Raw genomic sequence first — 15,516 nt, 5'->3', positions numbered from 1 at the left:
AAGAACCATCCGGACTGGTTTAGGCGCAAAGTTCAAAAGCCAGCATCTGTGATGGTTTGGGGGTGTATTAGTGCCCAAGGCATGGGTAACTTACACATCTGTGAAGGCACCATTAATGCTGAAAGGTACATTCAGGTATTGGAGCAACATATGTTGCCATCCAAGCAAATCATTGTATTCTGTTTTTATTTACAAAATACACAACGTGCCAACTTCACTGGTTTTGGGTTTTGTACAATGTGTAAATTCTTACCATGTGCTCTGAATTGAATAAAGAAGCTATTATGTGCAGGCTCCTATTTTTAAATACCGTTATAGAGTAGTGCATCCAATGCTTCTTTGCTCTCTAGTACGCATTGACTTCCAATTGGAGCACGCTTTCACTTCAGAGGACCGTCTCTAAAGAAGTGTGGCCTCCGAGGTTGGGTGAACGCAGACTTCAAAGGACACAGGCTTTGAAACCCGTCCGATCCAAATAGGATGCATTACAGCGACACTTACTTCAAATGAGTCATCCTTCGGCGATTGTTGACTCGCAGGCGCACTGTAATACAACACATTTACATCAGACATTCTGTGATGGAATACAACAAAGACGCAGAAACTGGACTGAGAAATACTAAAAATAGAAGATGGACCAGGTTTTTCAAGACCTGTTTGGGGGTCAAAAAAGACAAAATCAAATATGGTTTCTATTTTTCAATTACCGTATTTTCCGGACCAAAGGGCGCACTGGATTTTAAGGCGCACTGCCGAATGAATGGTCTATTTTTGATCTGGTTTCATATATAAGGCGCACCGGATTATAAGGCGCATTAAAGAAGTCATGTTATTATGATTTTTTTCTAAATGTAAAACACTTCCTTGTGGTCTACATAACATGTAATGGTGGTTCTTTGGTCAAAATGTTGCATAGATGATGTTTTACAGATCATCTTTAAGCCGATTTCTGACAGTCGCTTCCGGATGCACCGTTTTGTGGGCGGTCTTATTTACGTGGCTCACCTTCGACAGCATCTTCTCCCCCGTCATCTTTGTTGTAGCGGTGTAGCGTGCAAGGACGGGAGTGGAAGAAGTGTCAAAAGATGAAGGTAACTGTTTTAATGACATTCAGACATTCAGCAGCATCTACTCATCCGTCTTAAATGTGTCCCGTGAAAAACCGTCCGATCGGAACTCTCTAATAACTAAAGTTCCTTGGGTGAATAATATAAACTCACTACACCGGTATGTTTTAGCATTTTCATGGCGAGTTTACTGACAGATATAAGTAAGAACTTTACACTACTTTATATTAGAAATGGCAACAGCGGAGGATGAATGTCCCTGTGGAAGTTGCACTCTAGTGGGTTCTTCGGTCTACCACACAATGCTAGGAGAGACGGAATTCAGGGTATAACACCGTTTTATTTTCATAAATAGTGTGAGTGTTTTGCTTTCCAGCAAATTGTTTGTCTGCCTCTTGTGTCTCTCTCGCTCTCTCTGGGTCCCACTCCAGCTCCAACGTGTCTCATTCCGGCTGCTGCTAATAAATGCGACAGGTGATTAGATAACAAGGCCCACCTTTCGAGGCCGGTCCTGGTAAACCTTGTTCTGCGGCAGGCCCGCGGGCCACGCCCCCCTCCACAGTCCCATAATAAGAAGATAGAGAAAAACAAGACTACGGTGTCACCACGGACTACAAAGGCAGACACGCGCAATTTTTCAGGACTTATGCAGATCCCAAATACAGATCAGCAGGTACCAGAAGGTAAGAAAAGTTGCTTTTGCGTAATATTGCGAAAACAAAAGGCTAGATAATACGACTTACCTTAAACACACACCATGTTAATACGTGTATGTTGAAGCACAGTGCAATGCGGATTCATAGCTTACCAAAGTCATACTAAAACATGTTGATAGATTTTTAAGCGCCGTGTGTAATGTTCTATATTTTCAATGGAACATTTAAAATGTTTTGTTGTTGTTTACTTGAGTCATATTGCAGCCTACATCCATCTCTTCTGTGTGACTACCATTACATTGCAGTCTACACGTATCTCTTATGTTTCACTGCCATCTACTGGTCATACTTATCTTTAAACCATGTACCAAATGAAATAGCTTCGAGGTCGGTAAGCAAAACTAGAATTATTCCTTACATTAGGCGCACCGGGTTATAAAGCGCACTGTTGAGTTTTGAGGGGGGGAAAAAATGATTTTAAGTGCGCCTTATAGTCCGGAAAATACTGCACGTGTTCAATATCAATGCAATGACACGTGTTGTATTGCCTTCAAGTGGCCTTCATAGACCTCACCAAAGCCTTCGACTCGGTTAACCGTCAGGCCCTTTGGCTGGTTCTGTCCAAGATTGGCTGCCCAGATAAATACATCCGGGTACTGAGACTACTGCATGATAACATGTCAGCCACAGTGCTCAGTGGCAGTGGAGATGAAACGGAACCTTTTAGGGTAGACACAGGTGTAAAACAGGGATGTGTCATCGCTCCAACACTATTTTCCATTTTTGTTGCTACTATCCTTCATCTCACAAACATACATCTGCCCCAGGGAGTCGAAATAATGTACAGAACCGACGGTCAACTCCTCAACCTCAACCGTTTCAGGGCTAAAGGTCAAACCACCACCATATCCATCATGGAGCTGCAGTATGCAGACGATACTGCCCTCGTAGCCCTCTCAGAAGAGGATCTACAGTGCACTCTGTCTGCTTTTGCGAAGGCATACAAACAGCTTGGTCTTGCCATCAATATAAAGAAAACCCAAATCCTCCACCAATCACCACCAAACAGTAGTGCGCCTGTCCTGCCCCCAAATCTCTCAATTGACAAAATCCGACTGGAAAATGTGGACCACTTCCCATATCTCGGGAGCCTCCTGTCATCTAAAGCTGTCATTGACGATGAAATTCACCACCGCCTCAGCTGTGCCAGTGGGGCCTTCTCAAGGCTGAGGAAGCGAGTCTTCGAGAACCGTGACCTCCAAGCAAAGACCAAAATCCTGGTCTACAAAGCAGTCGTGCTCCCCACCCTTCTGTATGGGTCAGAAGCCTGGACCACCTACAGCAGGCACTTAAAGGCACTCGAGACCTACCATCATAGATGTCTCAGAAAAATCCTCAGGATCAGCTGGGAGGACCGACGCACCAACACCAGCGTCCTGGAGGAGGCTGGCTTGCCCACCATCACTGCCACGATAGCCCAAAACCAACTCAGATGGACTGGCCATGTAGTCCGCATGCCTGACTCTCGCCTCCCAAAACAAGTCCTTTATTCCCAGCTTGTTGAAGGTAAACGGGCCCCGGGAGGTCAAAAGAAGAGATTTAAGGATAACATCAAGGCAAACCTGACAAAGTGTCCCATAGACCTTAAGTCTTGGGAAGTCAAGGCAACAGACAGGACGATGTGGAGAAACCTTGTCCGTGAAGGTGCCGCGCAATATAATGACGACCTCCGCCATGCTGCACAAGACAAGCGCAGACTAAGAAAGGAGAGAGCATCCACCAAACAGGCCCAACCCAAACCCACCACCACTACATTCCCTTGTCCACATTGCCCCAGAATAATCGGGTCCAGAATCGGCCTCCACGCCCACCTGAAGACCCACAAGGACCAGGAAGGAGGACAGTCATACTCCACCACGAGTGACCGCCGATGATGACTGGTCTCACTTATCATTACACCATGTACCAAATGAAATAGCTTCGAGGTCGGTAAGCAAAACTAGAATTATTCCTTACATTAGGCGCACCGGGTTATAAAGCGCACTGTTGAGTTTTGAGGGGGAAAAAAGGATTTTAAGTGCGCCTTATAGTCCGGAAAATACTGCACGTGTTCAATATCAATGCAATGACACGTGTTGTATTGCTATAAAAAAAGATTGTCATTATGAACTTTTACATTGATCACCATTACTCTGGCACGTTTTATCTATTTTGGTTCTGAGATGCGACACATACTTTGAAAAATCTCGTATTACGAAACAGCGTCACCCATTGAAATTATAGATGTCCGATAAATGTGTTAAAATGTAATATCGTAAATTAACGGTATTGTTTTTTTTTATTATCAGTATCGTTTTTTTTTATTTATTTTTTTTTTATTAAATCAACATGAAAAACACAAGATACACTTACAAATAGTGCACCAACCCAAAAACCCTTACTCCCCCATTTACACTCATTTACACTCATTCACACAAAAGGGTTGTTTCTTTCTGTTATTAATATTCTGGTTCCTACATTGCTCAGAGAGTATGGGGTATCGGACTGTCTGATTGTGGCAGTCCGCTCCCTGTATGATCAGTGCCAGAGCTTGGTCCGCATTGCCGGCAGTAAGTCGGACACGTTTCCAGTGAGGGTTGGACTCCGCCAAGGCTGCCCTTTGTCACCGATTCTGTTCATAACCTTTATAGACAGAAATTCTAGGCGCGGTCAAGGCGTTGAGGGGATCTGGTTTGGTGGCTGCAGGATTAGGTCTCTGCTTTTTGCAGATGATGTGGTCCTGATGGCTTCATCTGGCCAGGATCTTCAGCTCTCACTGGATCGGTTCGCAGCTGAGTGTGAAGCGACTGGGATGAGAATCAGCACCTCCAAGTCCGAGTCCATGGTTCTCACCCGGAAAAGGGTGGAGTGCCATCTCCGGGTTGGGGAGGAGATCTTGCCCCAAGTGGAGGAGTTCAAGTACCTCGGAGTCTTGTTCACGAGTGAGGGAAGAGTGGATCGTGAGATCGACAGGCGGATCGGTGCGGCGTCTTCAGTAATGCGGACGCTGTATCGATCCGTTGTGGTGAAGAAGGAGCTGAGCCGGAAGGCAAAGCTCTCAATTTACCGGTCGATCTACGTTCCCATCCTCACCTATGGTCATGAGCTTTGGGTTATGACCGAAAGGACAAGATCACGGGTACAAGCGGCCAAAATGAGTTTCCTCCGCCGGGTGGCGGGCTCTCCCTTAGAGATAGGGTGAGAAGCTCTGCCATCCGGGAGGATCTCAAAGTAAAGCCGCTGCTCCTCCACATCGAGAGGAGCCAGATGAGGTGGTTCGGGCATCTGGTCAGGATGCCACCCGAACGCCTCCCTAGGGAGGTGTTTAGGGCACGTCCGAACGGTAGGAGGCCGCGGGGAAGACCCAGGACACGTTGGGAAGACTATGTCTCCGGGCTGGCCTGGGAACGCCTCGGGGTCCCACAGGAAGAGCTGGACGAAGTGGCTGGGGAGAGGGAAGTCTGGGCTTCCCTGCTTAGACTGCTGCCCCCGCGACCCAACCTCAGATAAGCGGAAGAGGATGGATGGATGGATGGATGGATGGTTCCTACATTATATATCAATATATATCAATACAGTCTGCAAGGGATACAGTCCGTAAGCACACATAATAGTGTGTGCTGCTGGTCCACTAATAGTACTAACCTTTAACAGTTAATTTTACAAATTTTCATTAATTACTAGTTTCAATGTAACTATTTTTATATTGTTTTTTTTTATTCAATAATTTTTTTTTTATTTATTTATCTTATTTTATTATTATTTATTTTTTTTTAAAGTACCTTATCTTCACCATACCCGGTTGTCCAAATTAGGCATAATAATGTGTGAATTCCACGACTGTATATATCGGTTGATATCGGTATCGGTTGATATCGGTATCGGTAATTAAAGAGTTGGACAATATCGGAATATCGGATATCGGCAAAAAGCCATTATCGGACATCCCTAATTGAAATGAATTAAAATCCATTTAAAGGCTGCTTGCCCCCCCGAAACGGAACAATTTCAAAATGCAATATGTCTTTTAAAAAGAAAAACACACTTTTAGATAAGAAATATTGTATGAAAAACATCAAAAAAGAATGTAGTACAAACGACTACAGTAGTTTTCATAAAGCACTTTGCGTTGCATTTCTTTTTTGTATGAAAAGCGCTTTATAAATAAAGCTGGATTTGATTTGATATGATTTTACTTTTTCCCATCATGCACTCTAATAGATCAAATGTTTATTTTAACTTTTGGACATTTTATATAATATCCACAATGTTCAGTGAGCAGCTTTTGTTATGTGTGACCATGTGTTTCTTAATGTTAGTTGCATTTTTTTTTTTTTTGTACCATGATTAGGGAAGGTTGTCATATGTCAGAGTAACTTCGAAAGTAATCGATCTGATGGATTCACATTGACCACAAGATGGCAGCATATATGTAGCATACAAAGGCCACCTGGTATTTAAGATGAATTTAAAAATCGTTCGATGCTTTTTTGATGTCTCACGGGCCAAATTGAAGAGACTGGTTTAGACAAGCGGTAGAAAATGGATGGATGGATGGTTTAGAGGCACAAAAACTGTTAAAGTTAAAGTACCAATGATTGTCACAAACACAAAAGGTGTGGCAAAATTATTCCCTCATCACCCCCTGGGAGGTGAGGGGAGCAGTGAGCAGCAGCGGTGGCCACGCCCGGGAATAATTTTTGGTGATTTAACCCCCAATTCCAACCATTGATGCTGAGTGCCAAGCAGGGAGGTAATGGGTCCCATTTTTATAGTCTTTGGTATGACTCGGCCGGGGGTTTGAACTCACGACCTACCGATCTCGGGCCGGACATTCTAACCACTAGACCACTGAGCAGTTTATCATGTGTGCAAGCTCAGGTTAAAATACATGAAGCGTATGATTTGACGCCTTGGCATTTTCATAGCCAAGTAGTGACCATAGACATGTCGCCCCTGGAAACGTGGCCCCTAAGATCACCCCAGCAATCACACCCCTCCGCCACGTTCGACGCCGAAAAGGTGAAATTAATTAGTAGTCTGCGGCAGTCAATGAGGAATCCCCTTCGGAATACTTAATATTGAAACACTGTTTATCTTTTTGCGTGCCCTAAGGTCGCACAAAGCACAAGCTTGTTGACGGGGTTTTGCAAAAAAAGACGCACATCAGTGCAAAAAAACTCATTAAGCGCCGACTTATTCAGTTTCCCAGGAAGATTTTAAAAGTCAAGCTGCGCAATTGCTTGTTAACAAATAACATGTCTGAGGGGGTGGCAAAGTGAATAGCTCTTATGTCGAATTACATTTTATATTGCTCTTTTTTTTCTTTTTTTTTTACCTCAGCACTTTTTATCCCTGCCTCTAATCAGTCAACACTTTCCCAATAGTTTCATACTTTAAAATCGATCGCAGGTGCAAATTGCTGTCTGTGATCGACAGGTGATCAATCGCTTTCAAACTCAATCAAAATTCAAAGCACACCTAAAAGGGGTGTGTTTGCAAATTTTTCCACGGATGCCCGTGCAATAACACGCAGGATCAATATAAAAAAAAAAAAAGTATGTTGTTACCTGGACTCTGTTAGAATATTACAGCACTGTCACTTAAATGCATGCATTTGTTTTGAAATTAATTGGATTTTCAAACTGTTTCAAACAGCTGTAGCTGCCTCTTTGATATTACGGCTTGCCATCCATCCATCCATCCTCCTCCGCTTATCCGAGGTCGGGTCGCGGGGGCAGCAGCCTAAGCAGGGAAGCCCAGACTTCCCTCTCCCCAGCCATTTCGCCCAGCTCTTTTGGGGGATCCCGAGGTGTTCCCAGGCCAGCCGGGAGACATAGTCTTCCCAACGTGTCCTGGGTCTTCCCCGTGGCCTCCTACCAGTCGGACGTGCCTTAGGGAGGCGTTCGGGTGGCATCCTGACCAAATGCCCGAGCCACCTCATCTGGCTCCTCTTGGTGTGTGTCATGTCTGTGTAATCATGTTTTGTTTTAGTCATGTTTTGTTTAGTTATTGGACTCTTTAGTTTCTGGCTTTTCACTCCCTTGTCTTGTTTCCATGATTACCCATTAGTTTCACCTGTTCCACGTTTGGACTCATTGTGCACTCTTGTTTGTCACCATAGCAACCCATTAGTTTTCACCTGTCACGTCACGCACCTGTTTCACGTTTTGAGTCACGCACCTGTTTTCGTTAATCATGTCTGTAGTATTTAAGTTCATAGTTTTCAGTTTGTCTTTCTGGTGACATCCCACAATTATGCTCTACACACTCTTCATCCTCTTAGATCCTGCTTCATGTCCTATGCCAAAGTACGTTTTTGTTCCATGTTTATAGTCTTTTTGGTTTCATAGTTTGTTCTCCGCCTTTGTGCGCACCTTTGTTTACTTCCTATTTTTGATAAAATTAAATAAATATGTTCTCACATTCCCGTCTCGCCCGAGCCAACTTTACGTTGCCTTCTAGAAAAACTAAACCCCAGGACCAAGTCATGACAGTGTGGAGGAGCAGCGGCTTTTCTTTGAGCTCCCCCCGGATGACAGAGCGTCTCACCCTATCACTAAGGGAGAGCCCGGCCACCCGGCGGAGGAAACTCATTTCGGCCGCTTGTACCCGTGATCTTGTCCTTTCGGTCATAACCCAAAGCTCATGACCATAGGTGAGGATGGGAACATAGATCGAAAGGTAAATTGAGAGCTTTGCCTTCCAGCTCAGCTCCTTCTTCACCACAACGGATCGATACAGCGTCCGTAATACTGAAGACGCCGCACCGATCCACCTGTCGATCTCACGATCCACTCTTCCCCCACTCGTGAACAAGACTCCGAGGTACTTGAACTCCTCCACTTGGGGCAAGATCTCCTCCCCAACCCGGAGATGGCACTCCACCCTTTTCCGGGAGGGAACCATGGACTCGGACTTGGAGGTGCTGATTCCCATCCCAGTCGCTTCACACTCGGCTGCGAACCGATCCAGTGAGAGCTGAAGATCTTGGCCAGAGGAAGCCATCAGGACCACATCATCTGCAAATAGCAGAGACCTAATCCTGCAACCACCAAACCAGATACCCTCAACGCCTTGACTGCGCCTAGAAATTCTGTCCATAAAGGTTATGAACAGAATCGGTGACAAAGGGCAGCCTTGGCGGAGTCCAACCCTCACTGGAAACGTGTCCGACTTACTGCCGGCAATGCGGACCAAGCTCTGACACTGATTATACAGGGAGCGAACTGCCACAATAAGACAGTCCGTTACCCCATACTCTCTGAGCACTCCCCACATAACTTCCCGGGGTACACGGTCGAATGCCTTCTCCAAGTCCACAAAGCACATGTAGACTGGTTGGGCAAACTCCCATGCACCCTGAAGGACCCTGCCGAGAGTATAGAGCTGGTCCACAGTTCCACGACCAGGACGAAAACCACACTGTTCCTCCTGAGTCCGAGGTTTGACTATCCGGCGTAGTCTCCTCTCCAGTACACCTGAATAGACCTTACCGGGAAGGCTGAGGAGTGTGGTTTAAAGTCATATCCAACAATTGCGAAAACAAATTTTTACTGTCAAAATCGGCTTAATTGTTTAATGTTTTCTGCTGGTGCTGTACAGCACCAGCAGAAGACTCCTATACGGATCCGCCTTCAAGTCGCCCAACCCGCGTTACTGTCACATTCGTTTTGGCTCCGCCTAGAGGATCCGCTCCGCCTCTGAAAATTGTACGGTCAGACAGCGGATCCTGAGCAGACCCGTGTCTGATTCGCGTAAGCGGACACGCAAACTAAACCGGCGCGCTCCGCCTAGAGTATAGGCTCCGCCTACACGGATACTGAGCCGACCAATGTCTGCACCCGCATGAGCCAAGATCGATCATTTCTGGATTTTCTTGGCTGGAACACGAACGTAAGTATAGATTTATTGATTTATTGCTAAAGATCGGCCTTTGTGTTTCCATCATCATTTATGTATGATAGTAATGACGTTTGATATTAGGACTAGAAGTAAAACTTTATATTCTGTAAAGAAAGGCTATTTTATTTCAAATGGAATAACAATTTCGGCAGAATATGTTATGGTAGTCAAGTAAAGTTTCTTTGCTGTGTATTTTTCTTGATGCGACGCTCGGAGCTGGTAAGTGACGTTGTTAAATTCTTGTAAAAAACTGACTTTTATATGCTGAATGCTGCCGCTAGCATTAAGCTAATCCACATGGGTTAGCTTAATGCAAGCGGCAGCTGTTACAGTGTTTTCTGGTCTTGTGAGTTTGCGCACGGGCCAAAAACTCTGTGTCTGTGTGGACATCTTGTGTGCCGCTGTGGTAGAGTGTGTATTATGGTTGTTAAATTGTTGTAAAAACCGGACTTTTACATGCTAAATGGTGCCGCTAGCATTAAGCTACTCCACATGGGTTAACTTAATGCAAGCGGCAGTTGTTACGGTGTTTTCTGGTCTTGTGAGTTTGCGCACGGGCCAATAACTCTGTCTTTGTGGACATCTTGTGTGCCGCTGTGGTAGAGTGTGTATTATGGTTGTTAAATTGTTGTAAAAACCGGACTTTTACATGCTAAATGCTGCCGCTAGCATTAAGCTAATCCACATGGGTTAGCCTAAGGCAAGCGGCAGTTGTTACGGTGTTTTCTGGTCTTGTGAGTTTGCGCACGGGCCAATAACTCTGTGTCTGTGTGGACATCTCGTGTGCCGCTGTGGTAGAGTGTGTATTATGGTTGTTAAATTGTTGTAAAAACCAGACTTTTACATGCTAAATGCTGCCGCTAGCATTAAGCTAATCCACATGGGTTAGCTTAATGCAAGCGGCAGTTGTTACGGTGTTTTCTGGTCTTGTGAGTTTGCGCACGGGCCAATAACTCTGTCTGTGTGGACATTTTGTGTGCCGCTGTGGTAGAGTGTGTATTATGGTTGTTAAATTGTTGTAAAAACCGGACTTTTACATGCTAAATGCTGCCGCTAGCATTAAGCTAATCTACATGGGTTAGCTTAATGCAAGCGGCAGTTGTTACGGTGTTTTCTGGTCTTGTGAGTTTGCGCACGGGCCAATAACTCTGTGTCTGTGTGGACATTTTGTGTGCCGCTGTGGTAGAGTGTGTATTATGGTTGTTAAATTGTTGTAAAAACCGGACTTTTACATGCTAAATGCTGCCGCTAGCATTAAGCTAATCCACATGGGTTAGCCTAAGGCAAGCGGCAGTTGTTACGGTGTTTTCTGGTCTTGTGAGTTTGCGCACGGGCCAATAACTCTGTGTCTGTGTGGACATCTCGTGTGCCGCTGTGGTAGAGTGTGTATTATGGTTGTTAAATTGTTGTAAAAAACAGACTTTTACATGCTAAATGCTGCCGCTAGCATTAAGCTAATCCACATGGGTTAGCTTAATGCAAGCGGCAGTTGTTACGGTGTTTTCTGGTCTTGTGAGTTTGCGCACGGGCCAATAACTCTGTGTCTGTGTGGACATTTTGTGTGCCGCTGTGACAATAATATGAGTGTGCATTATTTATTTATGTATTCTTTAGTGGAGAGAGAGATCCTGTTTACTGTGGACTAGTGTGACGCCCTGTTTTTGTTTCCATTCAAAAAAAGGTATGTCTGTTATGAGTTTTTTGGCATAGTTAATTGTAGAAAAAAAATGAAAAAAATGTGCCTTGGCTCAAAAAAGGCTGAAAAACACTGGTTTACATAACATGTAATGGTGGTTCTTTGGTCTAAATGTTGCATAGATTATGTTTTATAGATCATCTTCAAGCCGCTTTCTGACAGTCACTTCAGGATGCGCCGTTTTGTGGGCGGTCTTATTTACGTGGCTCACCTTAGACAGCGACTTCTCCCCGTCATCTTTGTTGTAGCGGTGTAGCGTGCAAGGACGGAGGTGGAAGAAGTGTCAAAAGATGGAGCTAACTCTATTAATGACATTCAGACTTTACTTTAATCAATAACGGAGCAGCATCTCCTCATCGGGAAACAACAAAAAAAACGTCCGACCGGAACTCTCTAAAAACTAAAGTTCCTTGGGTGAATTATGTAAACTCACTACACCGGTAGTGAGTATATCTGTTGTCCTTAACTTACTGTTAAGGACAACAGATGCTTAGACTAACACGTACCACCTGTGAAATCGAATCACCTGCCAGCTGTGTCTTGCCGTCAGCACTGCCACGCCCCCGTCTGATGGTGCACTGTCCTCAGCACCATGGACAGAGGCGGTGGCCTTTGCTCCTGCAGGCAGCGCTGACAACATCTCCCTCCACAGACCCCTTTAATGCGCCTTATAATCCGGTGCGCCTTTTGTATGAAAAAAGACCTGAATAGACCCGCTCATCGGCAGTGCGCCTTTATAGTCTGGTGCGCCCTATAGTCCAGAAAATACGGTAACTCGTTGCTATTTTTAGTGATAATCTGACACTTTTGTAGATAAATAACATTCTCGATGTGTATACATATGCATTCCAAGAAGGCTATTAATGAAGTTAATGTGGGTTAGTTTTGTTAAAATGTCAAATGGTCTCGCGAGCCAGATGTAACACCTGGTTGTACAGTACCATGCATCTCAACTAAATATGTTCGATAATATCGGCCTGCCGATATTATCGTCCGATAAATGCTTTAAAATGTAATATCGGAACGTATAGATTCGTGGATGAGGAAAGTGAGAGTGAAGGACTAGAGGGCAGTGGGAGCGATTCAGATGGGGAAGATGCTGTGAGAGGCGGGTGGGACCTGATATTCAGCTGGGAATGACTAAAACAGTAAATAAACACAAGCCATATATATACTCTATTAGCCACAACACAACCAGGCTTATATTTAATATGCCACAAATTAATCCCGCATAACAAACACCTCCTCCCTCCCGTCCATATAACCCGCCAATACAACTCAAACACCTGCACAACACACTCAATCCCACAGCCCAAAGTACCGTTCACCTCCCCAAAGTTCATACAGCACATATATTTCCCCAGAGTCCCCAAAGTTACGTACGTGACATGCACATAGCGGCACGCACGTACGGGCAAGCGATCAAATGTTTGTAAGCCGCAGCTGCATGCGTACTCACGGTACCGCGTCTGCGCATCCAACTGAAAGTCCTCCTGGTAAGAGTCTCTGTTGTCCCAGTTTTCCACAGGCCAATGGTAAAGCTTGACTGTCATCTTCCGGGAATGTAAACAATGAAACACCGGCTGTGTTTGTGTTGCTGCAGTCGGCCGCAATACACCGCTTCCCACCTACAGCTTTCTTCTTTGCTATCTCTATTGTTCATTGAACAAATTGCAAAATATTCACCAACACAGATGTCCAGAATACTGTGGAATTTAATAGCTGGCCACCATGCTGTCCCAAAATGTCCTATGTCCTATCGGCAGGCCGATATAATCGTCCGATAAATGCTTTAAAATGTAATATTGGAAATTATCGATATCGGTTTCAAAAAGTAAAATTTATGACTTTTTAAAATGCCACTGTACGGAGTGGTACACGGACGTAGGGAGAAGTACAGAGCAGTTGCGTCTCCCAGTCATACTTGCCAACCCTCCCGATTTTCCCGGGAGACTCCCGAATTTCAGTGCCTCTCCCGAAAATCTCCCGGGGCAACCATTCTCCCGAATTTCTCCAGATTTCCACCCAGACAACAATATTGGGGGCCTGCCTTTAAGGCACTGCCTTTGCATGCCGGCCCAATCACATAATATCTACGGCATTTCACACACACACAAGTGAATTTCCCCGCATACTTGGTCAACAGCCATACAGGTCACACTGAGGGTGGCCGTATAAACAACTTTAACACTGTTACAAATATGCGCCACACTGTGAACCCACACCAAACAATAATGGCAAACACATTTCGGGAGAACATCCGCACCGTAACACAACATAAACACAATAGAACAAATATTCAGAATCCTTTGCTGCACTAACTCTTCCGGGACGCTACAATATACAGCCCTGCTAGCCCCTACTCCCCCAAACTCAACCCTGCCCACCAAGCTGCTGTTTTGAGGCATGTTAAAAAAAAATAATGCACTTTGTGACTTCAATAATAAATATGGCAGTGCCATGTTGGCATTTTTCCAGTGAGGGTTGGACTCCGCCAAGGCTGCCCTTTGTCACCGATTCTGTTCATAACTTTTATGGACAGAATTTCTAGGCGCAGTCAAGGCGTTGAGGGGATCTGGTTCGGTGGCTGCAGGATTAGGTCTCTGCTTTTTGCAGATGATGTGGTCCTGATGGCTTCATCTGGCCAGGATCTTCAGCTCTCACTGGATCGGTTCGCAGCCGAGTGTGAAGCGACTGGGATGAGAATCAGCACCTCCAATTCCGAGTCCATGGTTCTCGCCCGGAAAAGGGTGGAGTGCCATCTCCGGGTTGGGGAGGAGATCTTGCCCCAAGTGGAGGAGTTCAAGTACCTCGGAGTCTTGTTCACGAGTGAGGGAAGAGTGGATCGTGAGATCGACAGGCGGATCGGTGCGGCGTCTTCAGTAATGCGGACGCTGTATCGATCCGTTGTGGTGAAGAAGGAGCTGAGCCGGAAGGCAAAGCTCTCGATTTACTGGTCGATCTACGTTCCCATCCTCACCTATGGTCATGAGCTTTGGGTTATGACCGAAAGGACAAGATCACGGGTACAAGCGGCCGAAATGAGTTTCCTCCGCCGGGTGGCAGGGCTCTCCCTTAGAGATAGGGTGAGAAGCTCTGCCATCCGGGGGGAGCTCAAAGTAAAGCCGCTGCTCCTCCACATCGAGAGGAGCCAGATGAGGTGGTTCGGGCATCTGGTCAGGATGCCACCCGAACGCCTCCCTAGGGAGGTGTTTAGGGCACGTCCGACCGGTAGGAGGCCGCGGGGAAGACCCAGGACACGTTGGGAAGACTATGTCTCCCGGCTGGCCTGGGAACGCCTCGGGGTCCCACAGGAAGAGCTGGACGAAGTGGCTGGGGAGAGGGAAGTCTGGGCTTCCCTGCTTAGGCTGCTGCCCCCGCGACCCGACCTCGGATAAGCGGAAGAAGATGGATGGATGGATGAACTTGATTTGATTTATTTTGGAAAACCTTGTTACATTGTTTAATGCATCCAGCGGGGCATCACAACAAAATTAGGCATAATAATGTGTTAATTCCACGACTGTATATATCGGTATCGGTTGATATCGGAATCTGTAATTAAGAGTTGGACAATATCGGAATATCTGCAAAAAAGCCATTATCGGACATCTCTAATCCCAACCCTAAATCCTTTGGGATAGGCTCTGACGTCTTTATGACCTTGCACAGGATAAAAAGGTTTTAAGAAACAGACGGATGGACCGTCCGACATGTGTTGACATGTGTTTGCAAACTTAACTCGAAGGGCACTTTCACCTGACTGTAGGGTCAATCCCTTTTATTCATAACGCAGACACTAAATTACTCTCATTCGATGGCTGATCCTTGGGTGGCCCAGAAAGCAATAATGCACGAGGGCGGTGTGAGTGATTAGTGGTTGTTAGGACCGGCGCCAGCGAGGGATATAAGGAGAATACACTCAGAAAGGGAGAGATTGCGCGTTCATCCGTGGCTTAAATTAAAAAACACTGCGCAGTAAAGGGCTGTTTGCAGGTGATTAGTCTGACCTCCAGTATTCACTCTTTATTTCCCTTGGTGGCTAAACATATTAGACAACCCTCCAGCCTTTAAGCTGTACACACCCGTTTAAACCTCCGTCAACACTCAGACACATTGCAATGTGGAAAACCAAACATCACGCTCACAAAGT

This window comes from Nerophis lumbriciformis, linkage group LG30 (assembly GCF_033978685.3).
Source record: "Nerophis lumbriciformis linkage group LG30, RoL_Nlum_v2.1, whole genome shotgun sequence".
Lineage (NCBI taxonomy): Eukaryota > Metazoa > Chordata > Actinopteri > Syngnathiformes > Syngnathidae > Nerophis > Nerophis lumbriciformis.
This window is presented reverse-complemented; position numbering follows the sequence as displayed.